The 18,062-nt window shown below is 35.4% G+C and overlaps 1 long non-coding RNA gene across 1 annotated transcript in view; it reads right to left on the bottom strand.

The window, feature by feature from the left end:
• Window positions 1-794: 794 nt before the first annotated feature.
• Window positions 795-18,062, bottom strand: part of LOC144364863 (uncharacterized) — a 40,792-nt gene continuing 23,524 nt past the window's right edge. Inside the window, exon 3 of the long non-coding RNA XR_013422963.1 lies at window positions 795-1,995. This is a non-coding gene — a long non-coding RNA (uncharacterized LOC144364863). The remainder of the gene's footprint in view (window positions 1,996-18,062) is intronic.

Genomic DNA, 18,062 nt, shown 5'->3' with positions numbered 1-18,062 from the left:
ATGATTTCTCCTCTTAATCCTAATTGTGAAGGCAGTAGATTATGCAAATTACTAACAAATCTCCTACTGATAAGCTATGCAAATGAAGCACCAAGTGAGTGGCTATATTCTTTTATCATTAATCAGTTGATTTAACTCTCCTAAAAAATGCAAGATGACATGATTGACCCCAACTTGCAAGCCTCCAAAGAGTCGTTTATGTTGTCAATAATGCAGCCAAGAAAGCAAATGCATATTATTTGCATTTAGTTTTTAAAAGCCTGGAAGTTTTCAGTTGTCTTTGCAAGGGCTCCAGATTCTAGCCTCTCTCTGTTATATCTGCACCATCTATAATATCATTAGAATCCTAAGCAAACCCTGAGGAGGGGGAGTTGGACTTACTCAGTATGCAAAGCAACAATAGATGAGTTTTCCAGACAAGAGTTCTGAGAAAGAAAACCTGTTGGGAAAGAAAAGAGGGAAAGGTTTCAAGTATTGTTTGTTTTCTTTTCCAACTTGGCTTTTCCACACTCCTTTTTCTGAGAAGCCATTTGTATGTACAAATCACTTGGGTTTATTTTTAAAACCCACACACAGAGAGATGTTGTTTTGTTGTGGTTACATCCTGGTCAGTAGAGGCCCAAAGCTTCCCATCGTGAGAGGAAATGAAGGCTGGCTGGATCTTTAAGGAATCTCTTAATGCGCGTGGCTCCTTTCATCTCATGCCTGCGATCGCTGTGATTCAGTCCCTGGTTTATTTGCAAAGGTAGCTTACCGAGAAAATTGAACACAGGCTAGGAGGTGAGCACCACAAATGGAACAAAGTTGGCATGTTTATTAAGAAGAAAAAGGACAAAGCAATTTCTTCCCTCACATGAAGAAAACCAATCTGCTATGTTGCAGGAGTCCTACGACTAGTAGAACCAAGGCACTTGGATGGGACCACAGAACATCAAGATAGATCAGATTCCAAAGTTGACAAATAAAAAATTTTGAGGTGCATATGCCCAGAGAAGACCAAATTTTCCAGTTGTGTGGCAGACTACGTTCTCCAACAGTTTCATGTTTTTGTGCCTATGTTGACCTGGAAGGCCCTTCCTGTAGCTGGAAGGACTGCCTGAGAAGAAAAGACATTTTCTTCCAAGACTGAGCTAAGACTCTCCTCAGCCTTGATTCCCTCCTCCTAAAGGGCAGAGGGTTGTCTTTTCTGGCCACCTCTGGTAGCTCTTGCTGCATGATAGTGTTACTGTTGGACAGCCTGGCCTCCAGATTAAATTAGAATGAGCTTCTTGAGTTGGAGATCTGTGTAGATACTTGAAGAATCGAGGAACCATGGTCTATCCAGGTATCCAAATTTGGGTTCAGAAAACTAGATCATTCTAAGACTGGTTTGAATCTCTCCCTCTAATGATACACTTTCTGCCACTTAGAACTACTGACCAAGTGCAAACTTGTCAACCCTGAATGGGAATTGAACCACTTTAGTACTCGATATGGGAAAGGGAGAGATAATATTATCAGACAAAGACAAGTTATGTGAAAATTTTTCAATAAACTCACTGTGGTTAATCTGAATTGTCAACTTGATTGGATTCAGAGATGCTCAAGATTAAGAGGTTTCTGGGTGTGTCAAGGAGGGTGCTTCTAGGAATCATTGACCCTGACACGAGGGACAGCAAACTGAGGGAAAGACCCACCCTAAATGTGGATAGCACAGTCCTATATGTTAGGGGCCTGGACAGAACAAAAAGGTGAAAGATCAAGGAGGCAGCAGCAGAGAGGATCCCCATCCTTCTTTGGAGTGGGTTCCATTGCTGCTGTGTTGGCATGAGGACATGAGACTCCAACTTCTTTACTCTTCAGAGCAGGTTCTCACTGGTGACTCTCCAGGGAGTTTCCAGGTTTTCTGTCCTGGACCAGGACAGCATCATTGGTTCCTCTGGTTCTGAGGCTCCAGCTTCTTAGACTGAGCAGCTACTGGTTCCTCCAGTTCTCCAGCTTTCCATCATTGTCAGTCTGATATATATATATATATATATATATATATATATATATATATATATATATATAGAGAGAGAGAGAGAGAGAGAGAGAGAGAGAGAGAGAGAGAGACAGATAGAGAGAAATGATTTTATATATATATCACCTGTTGGTTCTGTTTCTCTGAGAACCCTAACAACTAACAACTCACTATCAGCCCTTGTCAATTTTAGAGTATTCTTTGAAGCTACAGATTCCTACCTTGCTTGTTTTATTCAATAATTTAAAATGACGTTCCCATTATGATATAAAACCAATTTTTCTTGCTGTATTTTTAGGGTTTTTTTGTTGTTGTTTTACTTTTTACATACATGACAGCAGAGTGCTTTATTGCTTTCTGACCAGTACTTCCACAAATTGCCTAAGAAACCATTAAAGTTCTGAGTTTTTTAAAGAGATTATTTTAAAGAGATTATTCTTCTTTGAAGAAATGTGTTTTAAACCCATATGAGACATGCTAATCTTGCATCATGGTCTAATACCCATATTTAGGTATATGCAAGAATATTTAACAATTGGAAATAAAACTTTAATATAGTATTTTTCAATAAATAATTTTAAAATATTCCGTCACTCTCTTTTGTCAGTAGTTTAAAAAGATGTCCCTGTCTGAACTATAAGACAGAAATCTTGCCTCTTGCCTTATTAAACTGATAGTCATTAGATTCACTTGTAGTTTTTGACTGCCAGCAAGAGTCTGGGTATGCTGAGTCTATACCCAGACAGCCTGAAACTTGGACCCACCCAGCATTCTGTTATCATCACCATCTGGCCAATCTCCCCTTATCACCCATATTGATGCTGAGCCCCACTCCCCACCCCTGCCAGCATCAGGAGATGTGCACACAGATACAAATGCCCCTCCTATTTGAGACCACTCTGCATCTAGCTAGGGTGACCCTCATTTGCAGAATGCTCTAAGCCCCAATATGTACTTTATAGACATTTGGGTTCCATACAGTAAACCATTTACCATCTGGTACTGATGCCTTATATTTCAACTTTTTAATGAAAGATATGTTCATAGTAGTGGTGAACATCAGCTCTGCCTAGAAGGTTCTGGTCTTTATAGATGACTAACAGTAAAAGTCTAATTTTCTTCAACTAGCCAAATAGCCATCTGGTACTTATACCATAATTTATAGGAACTTGGTTTTGACATGAGGTCAGAAAGAGAATAGATACTACTTGTACCGTTCAAGTTTTTTAATGAATTAAAAAAAAATGAGCACTTGTACAAATTAAATACATTTTATCTCATCCAGTCTTTATATCAATCCTGTTTTCAGGTAAAATCATCATTTTATAATTGGGAAAGCTGAAGCGCAGAGAAATTAAATTGCCCAAGAATTCATATGCTCACTTCAGAATTCAACCACTATGATATACCACCTTCCTATTCAGTAAATGGCTCTCTAAATGACCAGGTTTGTGTACTGAAGTGAACAGAAATATGGTTTGAATTATGATTTCCTCACTTACTAATTGAACCTCTGAAAAAATTACTTTATCACTGTAAGCTTTAATTTTCTCACCTCCAAATCAGAAAGAATAAACCTTCTTTGACATAGTTATTATGAGAAATAAACAATACAATAAACAGAAAATGATTACTATTGTACCTGGAACATAATAATTCTTTCATGAAAATCAATTCTGCTCTGTAAAATATCTCTCATTAGCACTATATGGGCAGGAACCATATTGGGCTCATCCTCATAAACAATGATAAGGATAATAGCTAAGTACTGTAGACCGAACCCTTGGCACATGGCAAGCACTGCTCTATTCTTTTACTTACAACAACTCATTCAATCCTTTCAACTACCTTCTATATACATGAGATTAGTATTATCTTCACTTATACAGGTGAGGAAACAGGAGCAAGAAAATCATGTAACTGACTCAACATCATCCATAGATGGCAAGTGGTAGACCCTGAATTAAAATTTAAACCAGGCACACTGGCTCTAGAATTTGTGCTTTTAACCACTGTTCACTCTTAGGGCTCTAGAGTTTCAATAAATATTTGTAGAGGAATGTGTAATCCTGAAATTACACAATTATTATTTCTTGTGTTAATTTTTAGCTTTCTAGTCCCTAGAAATATGAAGCTGATATTAGACCACTAATATGTTTTTTCATTTGAATGTTGATGAATTTGTTTATTGGTTATCTCAAAAGATAACAAGTTTTGAAAGGACAGGGAAAATTACAAACAACAAAAGCAATAAATATGGCTAGGAAAGAGATACAGTTAAGAAGCCATACCAAACATGAGACCCCAAGCTGGGGTTCGAATTCTGTTAGCCTCATGAGAATCTAATACTTATCAAGTCTTAAATCTTAGCTATAATCTTTTTAATTAAAAGACACTATTTGAGTATGATTGGAAGAAAAGATAACAATGGTATTTCTTTCTAGAATAGTTATAAACATTTTAGCAAGTAAAATACAAAAAATAATAATTTGATTGTAATTTTTCTTTCTGTCTGGATTGTCTCCAGAATACATAAAATATGTAATCCTAGTCACTTGGGAGACTGAAGCAGGTGGACTTCAAGTCCAAGACCAGCTTTAGCAACTTAGTGAAACGCTGTCTCAAAATAAATAAATACCCTCACACATCAAATAGAGCACTAATCTCTAGGGTATATAAAAAACTCAAAAAGCTAGACACCAAAAAAACAAATAACTCAATCAATAAATGGGCCATGGACCTGAACAGATACTTCTCAGAATAAGACATACCATCAGTCAACAAAATATGAAAAAAATATTCATTATCTCTAGCAATTAGAGAAATGCAAATCAAAACCACTCTAAGATTTCATCTTGCTCTAGTCAGAATGGCAGCTATTATGAAAACAAACAACAATAATTGTTGGTGAGGATGTGGGGAAAAAGGTACACTCATACATTGCTGGTGGAACTGCAAATTGGTGCAGCCAATATGGAAAGCAGTATGGATATTTCTTAGAAAATTGGGAATGGAACCCCATTTGACCTAGCTATCCCTCTCCTTGGACTATACCCAAAGGATTTAAAAGCAGCATACTACAGGAACCACAGCCACACCAATGTTTTTAGAAGCAAAATTCACAACAGCTAAACTGTGGAACCAACCTAGATGCCCTTCAGTAGATGACTGGATAAAAAAAAAAATGTGGCATATATACACAATGGAATATTACTTAGCAATAAAAGAGAATAAAATCATGGTATTTGCAAGTAAATAGATGGAATTAGAGAAGATAATGCTAAATTAAGTTAGCTAATCCCCCAAAAAACAAATGCCAAATGTTTTCTCTGATATAAGGAGGCTGATTTGTAGTGTAGGCTGATTTGTAGAGGGAGCATGGGAGAACTCTAGATAGGGCAGAGGGGTGGGAGGGACAGGATCAGGGCATGGGGTTAGAAATGATGGTAGAATGTGATGGACATTATTATCCAAAATACATGTATGAAGACATGAATTAGTGTAAATATACTTTGTATACAAACAGAGATATGAAAAATTGTGCTCTATATGTGAAATAAGAATTGTAATGCATTCTGCTGTCATATATAAATTTTTAAAAAAGCAAAAACCAAACAAACAAATAGGCCTGGGGATGTATCTCAATGATACAGAACTCCTGGGTTCAATCCCCAGTATTATCAAAAAATTACATAAAATATTATCAATAAGTTAAAAAAGTATGTGCATCTTAGAAAAAGAAAACCCTCTTGTATAAAAAAAGTTTGAAAATTCCATCTAAGATAGAAGCACTGCTTTAATAAAAAAGGATAATCCTCTATGACAAAAAACCTACTTTTAATACTTCATTCAAGTTATCTTTTAGTCTTATGTCAATTTAGAATTTGTTCATACACCATAATATAAATAGGCCATTTGAAAACTGAGACACAAATACTAGTAATCTTAGTTCTTATTTATTAAAACTTAGTGTTTAGTCCTATTGTCTAACCTCCACAATTGTTTTTGAAGGTTTACAAAAAGTGTATGATATATATATTTTATATATATATATATATATCTTCAAAGATTTTTAAGAGATAAAACTCTCATTTGATATATTTCTTTTATTAATACTATTTGTGAAATAATTCCATGCAATGAATTTGCCACTGTATTTTCTCATGTTTACTGTGATGGAAATTGTAAACTTGACTAGGATGATACAGGTTTAACTATGTATACTTTAAGGTGGTCAGAATCCTTTTTAGACCTGTGAGGTGGCCTAATTGACCGGTTACATTACTCAGCGTTAAAAAAGAACAAAATCATAGCATTTGCAGGTAAATGTATGGCATTGGAGAAGATAATGCTAAGTGAAGTCAGCCAATTCCAAAAAAATAAGTGCCAAATGTTTTATCTGATATAAGGGGGGTGACTCATAGTGGGGTAGGGAGGGAGAGCATGGGAGGATTAGATGAATTCTAGATAGGGAAGAGGGGTAGGAGGGAAAAAGAGGGGGAAGGGGATTAGCAAGGATGGTGGAATGTGATGGTCATCATTATCCAAAGTACATGTATGAAGACTTGAATTGGGTGTCAACATATCTTGTATACAAACAGAGATATGAAAAATTGTGGTATCTATGTATATTAAGAATTGTAATGCAAAAAAAGCGCATGTATAATGGCACAAATTGATGTGAACATACTTTATATACAAAGATACAAAAAAATTGTGCTCTATGTGTGTAATAAGGATTGTAATGCGTTCCTCTGTTGTGTATTTTTAAAAAATAATAAAATCAATTAAAAAATACTAACTTATGAAACTAAAAGTCTTAATGCAAGTCATCTCAATCCAATGTCTGCTGTATTAATCACAATACAAATAGCTAAGTATCAGGATATCTGAATGATATTTTGTGGAAAGGGAAGGATCTGAAGGCTGTCAAAGCTTGATGTACTATAACCTGAAAGCTGACTCACATCAACTTTGACACTATTGTTTTACAGGAAATGCTCATCTTTGATCTTATCTTGAAATTTTGAAAGTAGTATCACTACTTTGCATTTGTTTGAGAGTTAATAAATGAGAAACAAGAATACAACCTATTTTAAACTTAGAAAACATTCTCAAGTGAGAAATTCAGAAGACAAATAGAAACACAATAACCTATATATTATTAAGATCATTGACCTTATAGTCAGACAGACCATGCCTTTATCTTTATTATTTCTTCTTAAATTTACTTATTGTTTAAAGGATCACTATAAAGATTCAATGAAGTAATACATGTAAACCACTTAGTACAATTCATAGCAAAAATAAGTAAATAAATGAACCAACAACAAACTTCCTCCAAATCTCTCATTTCCCAATTGTTTTGCATTGACATTAAGTAAATTAATTTATTTCTCTGTCTTAATTTAATTATCTATAAATATGATATAATTGAAGGCTTGTTATAAGGATTATGAAGAAGATGTAAGATTTCTGACATTTAGAGTGAACTTAATAAATGGTAAGGGGTTAAAATTAACCTTCAGTTTTGCTATATATCATGAAACTAAACAACTAATACTGACTTCACAACCTGAATCCCTGTGTAATAAACTTATTAGTACATAGTCAAGCTAAAAGCTTGAATTTTTTTGTAAACATTAGCTGAGTCTCAGCCAATCACAGCAGAAGAGCTTCAACCAATCACAGGCTCAGACCATGCCCAAATAGTGCAATCGCCAAACTGGAATCAAAAAAAGCTGTGTCTGTTCCTCATTTCCATTTTCTGTCCATTAATGCTTCCTGCCTATGAACTCTACCATGAACTTTTCTGCTGCCTAATTTGGAAATTATACCTAACTCAAGTAAATTCTATTAAAGATACTTGTTGCAAGATTTTGTTTAACAATATATGGTATATGTATGTAGTGTGTTACATTTAAATTTTATTATACAATTTTAAAAACAGCTATTGATAAGGATACAATACAGGAGGTATAAATTAGTTAATACCTCTGAGATGTTGACATGTATTTGAATGGGGTAAATAGTTAAACAACCCATTATTTTAGCTTAAGTTTGTCAGATGAAATCAAACCAGAGTCTCAGCATAGAAGCAATTTTTAAGGTCCATCATCAAAATGATTTATTTAGATGCATTTTCAATAGTTTCTAATTTCAGAAAAGGCACACATTTCTCTTTTTGCGTTCCAAGCTAGTCAAGCAGAACCCTTTATGATTTGAGAAGCAATTTTCTCATTTGCATATTCTGGATGTTCCATTTAAATTTCTTGTCTTGCTTTTTGTCTGTTTAAGCTTTTATTAATATTACAACAATTTGCATTTTTGTCCCCATAAAGAAGAAGGATTTTTTTAAGTGTCTTTTTGTTGGTTCTGCTTTTTCTCAACACAATGGCATCTGAGCATGAGAAACTATTTTTTAAAGTTTTCTATTCAATTCAACATTATAAGAAAATATTTTTTTAAATTAACATAAAAATAAAAGCCTATGCATGTTTCTCCTGAATTTAAGCAAAGAAAAAAAATGTATGCAAACATCAAGCTGGTGAATTTAATTTTTGGTCCCTATGTCAACACAAGATGGCCACAGCAAAACCAGATCATTTGTATTCATCTCACAAGAGTATTTCCAAGGCACAAGATCCACTAAAATTGGAATTCCATTGATTGGTTTCAGTCACATGTTCATCCTTGAAACTGTTCTAGAGGGATGAAATTTGCTCATTGGTTTAGGCCTAGGTTATAACTCTATTTCTTAAATGAACCTTGGAGCCCACCAAGATTCCTGGTCAAAGGGTGAAAAAGTGTTGTAGCCTTAAAACCCAATTAGAAATGACTGCTAGAATGAAGAATATGAACCTCAAGATGGCCAACAATCAATGTTTTTTTTTAAATCAAATATTCACATTATTTTGAAAAATCAGTTCAAGTTTCTTTCCATGACTAGCTGGCCTGTCTGAGGGCTGGGTTACTATCACAATAGGCATTTAAACAGTGTATTGGCAGGCTTTGTCCTTGAGTTCCTTCTTAACATAGCAGGCAAAGAGACCCTGTATGGATATATCAGATGATGTCAATCCCTACATATTTCTATCTCATGTCTAGCAAAATGTGAATTCCTTACAAAGTCCAAAGAGCTTTTCACATTATGGTCTCCCCATTCCATTCCACTCTGTCTTCTTCTCTTGGTACTTCTTTATCTGGATCTCTGCTCCAGCCACCCTGGTCTCCTTGCTATTCTTCCAAAATGCCAGGCCTTCTGCAGGTGGCCTTCTGTCTGAAGTCCTCTTCTGTCAATCAGATCTGAGCTCACTCCTCTTCCCCCAGGTATTGCCTGGCTAGCCTATCTCAGTTGAATCCACCCTTGTATGAATTTCTGTCCGTCTTTATTTGTCTTTTCTCCATAGCATCATCTAAAATCCTTAGGGTAATTATTACTAATGCTTTTCTGTTCTAATCTCTAGAATATAATGTTATTAAGGCAGAGGTTCTGGATTTTTTTATTCATGACTATATTCCCAATTCTGTAGTGTCAATAAATATCCATTGAAAGAAAGAATATGCTTCTCTTATTCATCCTTCAATAACAGGTACACTCCAACTCTGCATTTCAATAACTTTCTCCATCATTCTTGCTCCTTAAGGTGGGTTAACTTCACTCACTCTCAATTCCCTGATTTCTAGCACAGAGAATATGCTCAATAGATAAGCAAGTAAAGGTGTATAATTTATTGAGTGTACATTAGCAGTGAATGCTCCGAAAGATTTCACAAAATATTACATCATATTTTGAAATTGAATTTTTGTTATGCTGATCTTGGAGCCCTTAGATCATCCCACACATGAGAAGTTATATACATGCCAAAATGAGCTTGTTCTAAATCTAACCACATCCTCAAATTTTCTTCAGCCATTTGTCTTTCAAGGCCCTTTCCCTAATACACACACACACACACACACACACACATCCAGACTTATTTTATCATCAAGTAGAGCATATTGCAGCAATAGATTTATTATCATGAACATGCTGGCAGGAAATGGAAGACTTCTGTTACTCTCACAAAGCTTTCTATAGAGTAGAATAAGAGGCACAGGCCTGCACTGACCCAGCAGGAGTGGGAGGGAGGAGGTGATGTGGCTGCTCAGGCTTCTGGGGCTTCCTCTGGCCCCAGTACACTAGGGTGGACCTACCAGCATGACTCAATTTGAAGCCTCCTCAGAAGATTTGGCCAACTTTACTTCCTGCTCCAGTGAGACTTGGCTCAACAACTGAACAGGCCAAAGCCTGCTAAAGAGCCCATTAGCAGATTCAACAATACAGAGATAGGGAAGAGAGGAAATAAGGCAAGAACTGAAACCTTCTGTTAAAACAACATCAATTCCCCATAATGTCATCCTTTATAAACAAAGCTCCCATGGAAGACTTGTGAAAGGTTTAAAATTCTCATGAGGTTTTTCTGACCCGAACACAATTTTATACCCACTGACAGGCCCAGAATAATGTCAAAGTTCTGGTAATTATGAACCTAAATATGTTAGAGCATCAAAATTAAAAAAAAAATTAAAAGAGGGCCCCAAATAATCTGATATAATTGCTCGAGTCTATTGAGAATATAAATGAGTGGTTTGAATATGTTTTTTTGGATGTTTGACTTAATTTTTAGAGGAGAATATGCCTTTATAATTGCCCCATGAGTTGGAATAAAGGCCAGATACATATGGAAACACTCTAAGAAACTCATTAGCCTCCACTTCTGGATTTTAGAGCTTCTAGGTAAATATTGACTTAAAATTTTTGAGTCCTATCAGGCATCAAGCATGATGGCACTTTCTAAGTTTCTTAAACACTAATAATTATACCACTAATATTATGTGCTTACTATGCTCCAAACAAGACATTCTATGCTGTTGTAGAGAACTTGCTTTATTTTCATGACAGCTCTGTGATTTAGGTATCACCATCTATTTATACAGCTAAGAAAATGGAGGCACAGGGAATATAAGTGGCTGTTTTCAGTCACACAGCTAGCAGCCTGCAGAACAGGATTTAAATCCACATCCTGTGGCTCCCAAGTACACACTAACCATTGTACTTTACTTCTTTTCAATGAATACCAACCATTCTTAGCAATCACTGAGTCCTTCTAGCCTGCAGACTAATGATCCTTGAGTTGGAAATAGAGGCTCCTAGATAAACATTCACAGTATATGCTCCATTCTCTAAAAGGAGATCCAAATGACATGTTTCTGCCAGCTGAAAGTGTGTTGAACCATCTATGTTTCCTTCCCAAATTGCCATTCTTGGCCTTGGCTCTTTCTGATTAGAGACCACATTTATTCTATCTGTCTCTTGGATCCTCCTGTCATATCAGAAAAGTGGCATTGCTTGGCACTTCTGATGTTTCAGACTAGATTTAGGACTTGCTCTTCTTGGTATAATCTAGGATTGGCCCTGATTTGTATTTCACTGTGCTCTGCAGCTGGAGTACAACAGTCTGGAGGCCTGGAATGGATATGAATATTAACAATTCTATTATCAAGTGCTCCATATGCTTGTGTCTTGAAGCCCATTTGGTCATAGCCTGTTTTCCCCTCGTGGGCTCTGACCAAGATTGCTTATCTTAAGAAACATTCCAAATGAAGACTTCAGAACATTTTCTCAAAATGATTGAATGCATCCTTAGGGCCTTTTCAGATTTTTCCAAAAAGTTATAATTGTGAGCCAGGCTTTGCAACACACAGCATGACAAATGTTATCCTCTGGCCTTTTAATTTAGTTGAATTGTAGGATAGAGGCATATTCAGATGCTACTTCTGTACATTTATCCTAAGCCAATCCGTGGATTGCTGTAGGAGATAGAGTAGCTACTTCTGTCAGCTTTTTTTATGTCTAAGCTGTGATTTCATGAGCAACAGCACACTGAATTACTAAATAGGAAGAGTCTCTCTCTAGAATTAGCTAAAAACTTAAAAGACAATTAAGAACTTTTAGAGTAAATTCAGTAATATTTGCTAAATATAAATTAGGTGTTATGTAGTGGAATAGACTACATAGACATAGGAACAAATAGTAACAACAATGGTTAATAATTTCTATCTCTTTCTATGCTAAGATTGATGCACTAAAAATTTATTTCATCTACTTGTCAGTACAATATATATATATATATGAGATAATCCTATTATCCCCAGTAAAGTAACTTGTTCAAAGTCATATGGGTAATATTTGGAAAAGGTGGATTCTAATTCTGACTTTAATGTGAATCCAGAGTCCTCAGCTTGAACCACTCCTAGCCAATATATTAACAGAATAAATCGATGTGATATGTAAATAAATTATTTTAATATTGTTTGTACTTACGCCTAATCTTTGGGTTTCAAAGGCTCCTCTTTGGTAGATACTCTCCTATTCCATCAGTGTGGCTAGGGTCCAGTGTTGAGCAGATAGTGTGGTACCTCACATTGAGCACCACTGGCTTTCCTCTCTGGTTGCATAATACAGGACAACTGACAGAATATCCTGCCCATGACCATATGACCTTGAGCTTTGTATGATAACTTCTGGTGATTAAAGCTACAAAGCAAAAGGAAAGATGGCTGTTTACCCCTGGGAAAACTGAAGTGTGGAGTCACAAGCTATTTCCCCTCTATCATTGTTTCACCATTACAGGTTCACAATGGAGCATCATCTTGATGCTCTAAAAAGTTTTCCCTAGAGACAGGTGAAGACTGACTACCAGAAAATACTGTCCTTGGTGGGGACTGCTTTTATTTCTTTTCAGTTCTTGGAGCTATTAGCTAATGAGCAAAATCCTGCAAAGTAGTCAAAAAATAAAGAATTGTGTAGGGCACGCTATGAAGTTTAGACCTTTATATTTTATCTTATTCCAACCCACGTGCTCCAAGTCCTGGCATGGTTTCTTCCCAATATCTGGGTGTCACACAGATGCTAACTTTTCACAGTCTCTCCTGGACCAAACGTGAATCAGACTCCCTCCTCTTAGTTCTCTTTTTGACTAGGCTTGGGCTTGCGCTGTGATCATGGACTGTTTAGTCTGGTTTTAGCAAGAATCCTGTTGTATCTGTTTATGGGATATCCCCACCTTTAATATCTTATTACCCTGCCTGCCTCCAGCAAGCAACTTGTCAAGTAGATCAGCAGGAATTCAATCCCCATAGCTTTATTCCTCCTAATTTTCTGGGTACTCACTCGCACCTTGTTCCTTGACTATTAATCTCTTTGTCCTCATCGTATACAGAACTGAGCCTGATTTCACTACCCTACTATGAAACTTCCATTACAGTACTCCATCTTGAGTGAAGACTTCTTTACCATCCTTAATAAGCATCAATTTTTCCTTTGACACTTTTTAATGTCCTTCTGCTTTTTGAAAGTATCTTTTGAAATCAACTCCTCTTGTAAACTTTGATTAATCATAACAGATGTGCCATTATTTCTGCAGAAATTTAAACTTTATATCATTTAGTTTTTACAATTTTCATGAAAACTAAAATCAATGTTTTTTTTAAAAAAAATTTTGATTTATACTTAGTAAAGTTGCCTAGAAATTTTTATAAATATCTGTCCTGAACGTGTCATGTTATCTGAGTGAAGTATAGAGATGAACTCCAGGTAATTTTCAGTTGTCTTTGATAATGAAGAAATACTCAATAGTATAGAAAAAAAAATAAGTCTACTAAGTAGAGTCAAAGTTAACAAATGCAGCAGCTTTAAATTCAAAAACCAACAAGAAATAAATGATGATCACAAACTATTAGGGCTCTGATCAAACTGTAAGCTTATTCCATTTTCCTAAACAAAACATGCCGTTGAAGGAAATTAGTTTTAAAATCTGTCCAATTAAAACACTTCATGGATAAAGGTGCTGTTTTGCTGGGTGTAGTAGGACATGCCTATAATCCCAGCAACTAGGGAGGCTGAGACAGGAGGATCCCTTGCAAAATAGCAAGGCCCTAAGCAACTTAGTAAGACCCCCATTCTCAAAATTTAAAAAATAAATAAATAAGGGCGGAGTGTAGCTCAGTAGTAAAGTGCCCCAGGGTTCAATCCTGATATGTTCCCACCTCCACCTCCTGCCCCTCAAAAACAGATGTTGTTTTGAAAAGCTGCATTTTTATAAAGTGAGGCTTATTATAAGTAAACAGAAAATACCATTTCCTGCTATTACAGTGAATTTTCATGGTTTTTCTAACTTCCTGAAAATGTGCTTTGATAGATTACAACCAGAGGAACTAAATACAGAAGATGGATCCAAACAGATGAATTGCTAACATTCCAACCTGCTGTCTTAATTTGATAATTCAAACCCACTCATACAAGTATCCTAAACCACATTTAAATTATTAATCATGGTTAATAAGATAATGCGATAAGCAGGATGTGTTAGTTGTCATTCTAAAAGGCTTGCAAAACTCAATGAAGATTTCTGGAAGTTAGCTTTTTAGACTTCAGGATCCCTTCTGTTTCTTCCTCCTCCTCCTTCAAGAATTTCAAGAACAGGAACAAACTCATGCTATTTAAACTCTATCTGAAGTCTACCTTTGATGTTGGCATAAGTTATATTGGATATTATTTTTCATTGTAGGGAACGGTGGCAGATTTTCTCCAGGGAAGCAGACAATGAGGCAGAAAATTCCAAAAGGTTTTGGTTTGCAAGTTTCTATGATTTAAATCTCTAGATTTATGAAAGATATAAAGCATCAAGTTTAAAATAAGCACTATTTTAAATATAACTCAATTTTATCAAATGTTGGCATTTTTGCCATAATTTTAAAAGCCTTTGTTGTTGTTGTTGTTGTTGTTGTTGTTGTTGTTGTTGTTTTGTACCAGGGATTGAACTCAGGGGCACTTTACCATTGAGCCACATACCCTGCCCTATTTTATATTTTATTTAGAAACAGGGTCTCACTGAGTTATTTAGCACCTCACTGTTGCTGAGGCTGGCTTTGAACTTGCAATCCTTCTACCTCAGCCTCTGGAGCCACTAAGATTGCAGGTATGCTTTCCATATTGGCTGCACCAATTTGCAGTTCCACCAGCAATGTATGAGTGTGCCTTTTATCCCACATCCTTGCCAACACTTATTGTGTTTATATTCTTAATAGCTGCCATTCTGACTGGAATGAGATGAAATCTTACAGTAGTTTTGATTTGCATTTCTCTAATTACTAGCGATGATGAATATTTTTTCACGTATTTGTTAATTGATTGTATATCATCTTCAGAGAAGTGTCTTTTCAGTTTCTTGGCCAATTTATTGATTGGGTTATTTGGGGTTTTTTGGTGTTAAATTTTTTGAGTTCTTTGTATATCCTAGAGATTAGTGCTCTATCTGATGTATGTGTGGTAAAAATTTGTTCCCAAAATGTAGTCTCTCTATCACCTCATTGATAGTTTCTTTTGCTGAGAAGAAGCTTTTTATTTGAATCCATCCTATTTATTGATTCCTTATTTTAATTCTTGTGCTATAGGAGTCTTATTAAGGAAAGCAGTATAGAGATTCTTTGGAAAACTGAGAATGGAACCACCATTTGACCCAGCTATCCCACTCCTCGATCTATACCCAAAGGACTTAAAATCTGCATAACAGGGCTGGGGATGTGGCTCAAGAGGTAGCGCGCTTGCCTAGCATGCATGCGGCCCGGGTTCGATCCTCAGCACCACATACAAACAAAGATGTTGTGTCCGCCGAAAACTAAAAAAAATTTTAAAAAATATTTTTAAAAAAACTGCATAACACAGGGACACAGCCACATCAATGTTTATAGCAGCACAATTCACAATAGCTAAACAGTGGAACCAACCTAGATGCCCTGCAGTTGATGAATGGATAATGAAAATGTGGTATATATACACAATGGAATATTACTTAGCAATAAAAGAGAATAAAATCATGGCATTTGCAGGTAAAAGGATGGAGTTGAAGAAGATAATGCTAAGAGAAGTTAACCAATCCCCAAAAAACAAATGCCAAATGTTTCTCTGATATAAGGAGGCTGATTCATAGTGGGGTTGGGGGCAGAGCATGGGTGGATTAGATGAACTCTAGATAGAGCAAAGAGGAGGGAGGGTAAGGAAGGGGGTTTGAGGGTAAGAAAGACAGTGGATTGAGATGGACATCATTACCCTAAGTACATGTATGAAGACATGAATGTTGTGATTCTGTGTACAACCAGAGATATGAAAAATTGTGCTCTATACATGTAATATAAGTTGTAATGCATTGTGCTGTCATATATAACAAAGTAGAATTTTAAAAAAATAAGATTACCACCAGCACTGCAGCTGGCTAAAGTCTCTTTTAAGAGAAGTCTTTCAAATTGTCGAAACCCACAGTGTACCCCTTCTTCAATTCAGATGTAACCACTATCTTAAATTTGTACTTATTACACTACAAATAATTTTATACTTCATCACAATTAATAATATATCTATATATGAAAATATATTTGAAATAGAATACATTTTCATCATCTGTTAGCAGTATGTTTTGTGTTTTTAAAAATTTATATAATCATTGTACATTTAAAAATAATTCTATGCTATATTTGTGATTCTAGTTAGTATTTTTAAGTTATATATTATTTTATACCCATTTTCTCCATTGATGGAGGTTTAAGTTGTTTCCAACTTTTTTCCTATGATAAATAGTTAGGTTTTGGTGCTCTCAAATGGAACATAAACAATTTTACACAACATCAACATCAAATAAGGCCATCTGTGACTATAATAGATCAGGACAAAAAGCAGGAGTTCTGTGTAATCATGTTTGGATATAGAAAAAAGCATGAATATTGTTTAAACAACGAAAATGACTAAACGCACCTCTTTCCTGGCAAACAAGAGTGCTGCTGCTTCTTTAGCAATTATAGCCTTAGATTTGCCCTAGACTTCTCTCCTTTTAGGTAAGATTTAATAAAATACCCAATTATACAATTATCCCACTTCTCAACAGTATTCATTTCCGAGCAAAATCAAACCTCCTAAGCCTCTCTCCATATTCCTCAGCACAGCAAACAAGCAACCCAAATGGTTATAGGAGCCCTCCTAGTGGCCGTTGGCTGTAGGGCCCCGATTTCAGTGAGTCTGAAGATCTTTTCACTTATGTATCAGCAAAGATAACCATCAAGGGTGCAAGCTGACTTTGACTCTGAGATGATCAGAGGGGGCTTCAACTCTGTTTCCTCTTCTTGCATTTACTTTCCTGAACTGCCTATTCCCTTTTCCCATTTCTCTATTGTTTTTTTAAATTTTGTTATATATTTATAAGGGCTCTTTATATTTTCAGGATACAGCCCCTTTCTGTGTGCTGTAAATATTATTCAAATCTATAGTTTTTACTGAAAATTGGTTTTTATACACTCATTTTTATTGCTTTTGCAATGGTTTGTGATTCTTATACCTTAAGGAATTCTTCCCTATTTAAAGGGAATAAATATATATTTAAAAGTCATAAATATATCCTTTTCTATTTTCCTATTTGTTTTTGAAAAATATTAATTGTATATATTCTATTTATGGGAGAATAATGTGATGTTTACATGTACACTTCCTTCTTCTATCCTATTTGCAATTTTGAAGTTTTGCTTTTTTCATATTTTGTCCACTAACATCCCAGAATTTATTTTGTCTATGGTGGCAGTACAAATTAAATTTTTTCCAGTCTGGATAGTGATAAACCTTACCGGACAGTCTTTCTTTCCCTAATCATTTATGAAGTTATTTCTGACAAATAGTAAGTTTCCAAAGAAATGTATGAGTCTGGTTCTTGATTCCATTATCCCATTATTTTTATCATTCCTCACACTAACATTCATTTTTTTAATTTAATTATTGTGCCCTATTCTTCTCCTTCGAGACACTTACTATTTGTGTTTAAATGAGCTTTTCTTTAATGTCTAATTTCTCATTAAACTAAGCTCTGTGTGGAAAGCTCAGTGTTCTGCATAGGGCCTCAATACAGAGATTCAGTACATATCTGTTAAATGACAGGATGCATGAGTAGAAGAGTAAATTAACATTTATTAGAATGTGGAA

Source organism: Ictidomys tridecemlineatus, chromosome 6 (genome assembly GCF_052094955.1).
Source record: "Ictidomys tridecemlineatus isolate mIctTri1 chromosome 6, mIctTri1.hap1, whole genome shotgun sequence".
NCBI classification, from domain to species: Eukaryota; Metazoa; Chordata; class Mammalia; order Rodentia; family Sciuridae; genus Ictidomys; species Ictidomys tridecemlineatus.
The sequence above is the reverse complement of the archived record's forward strand: the minus strand, read 5'-3'. Positions and strand labels throughout refer to the sequence as shown.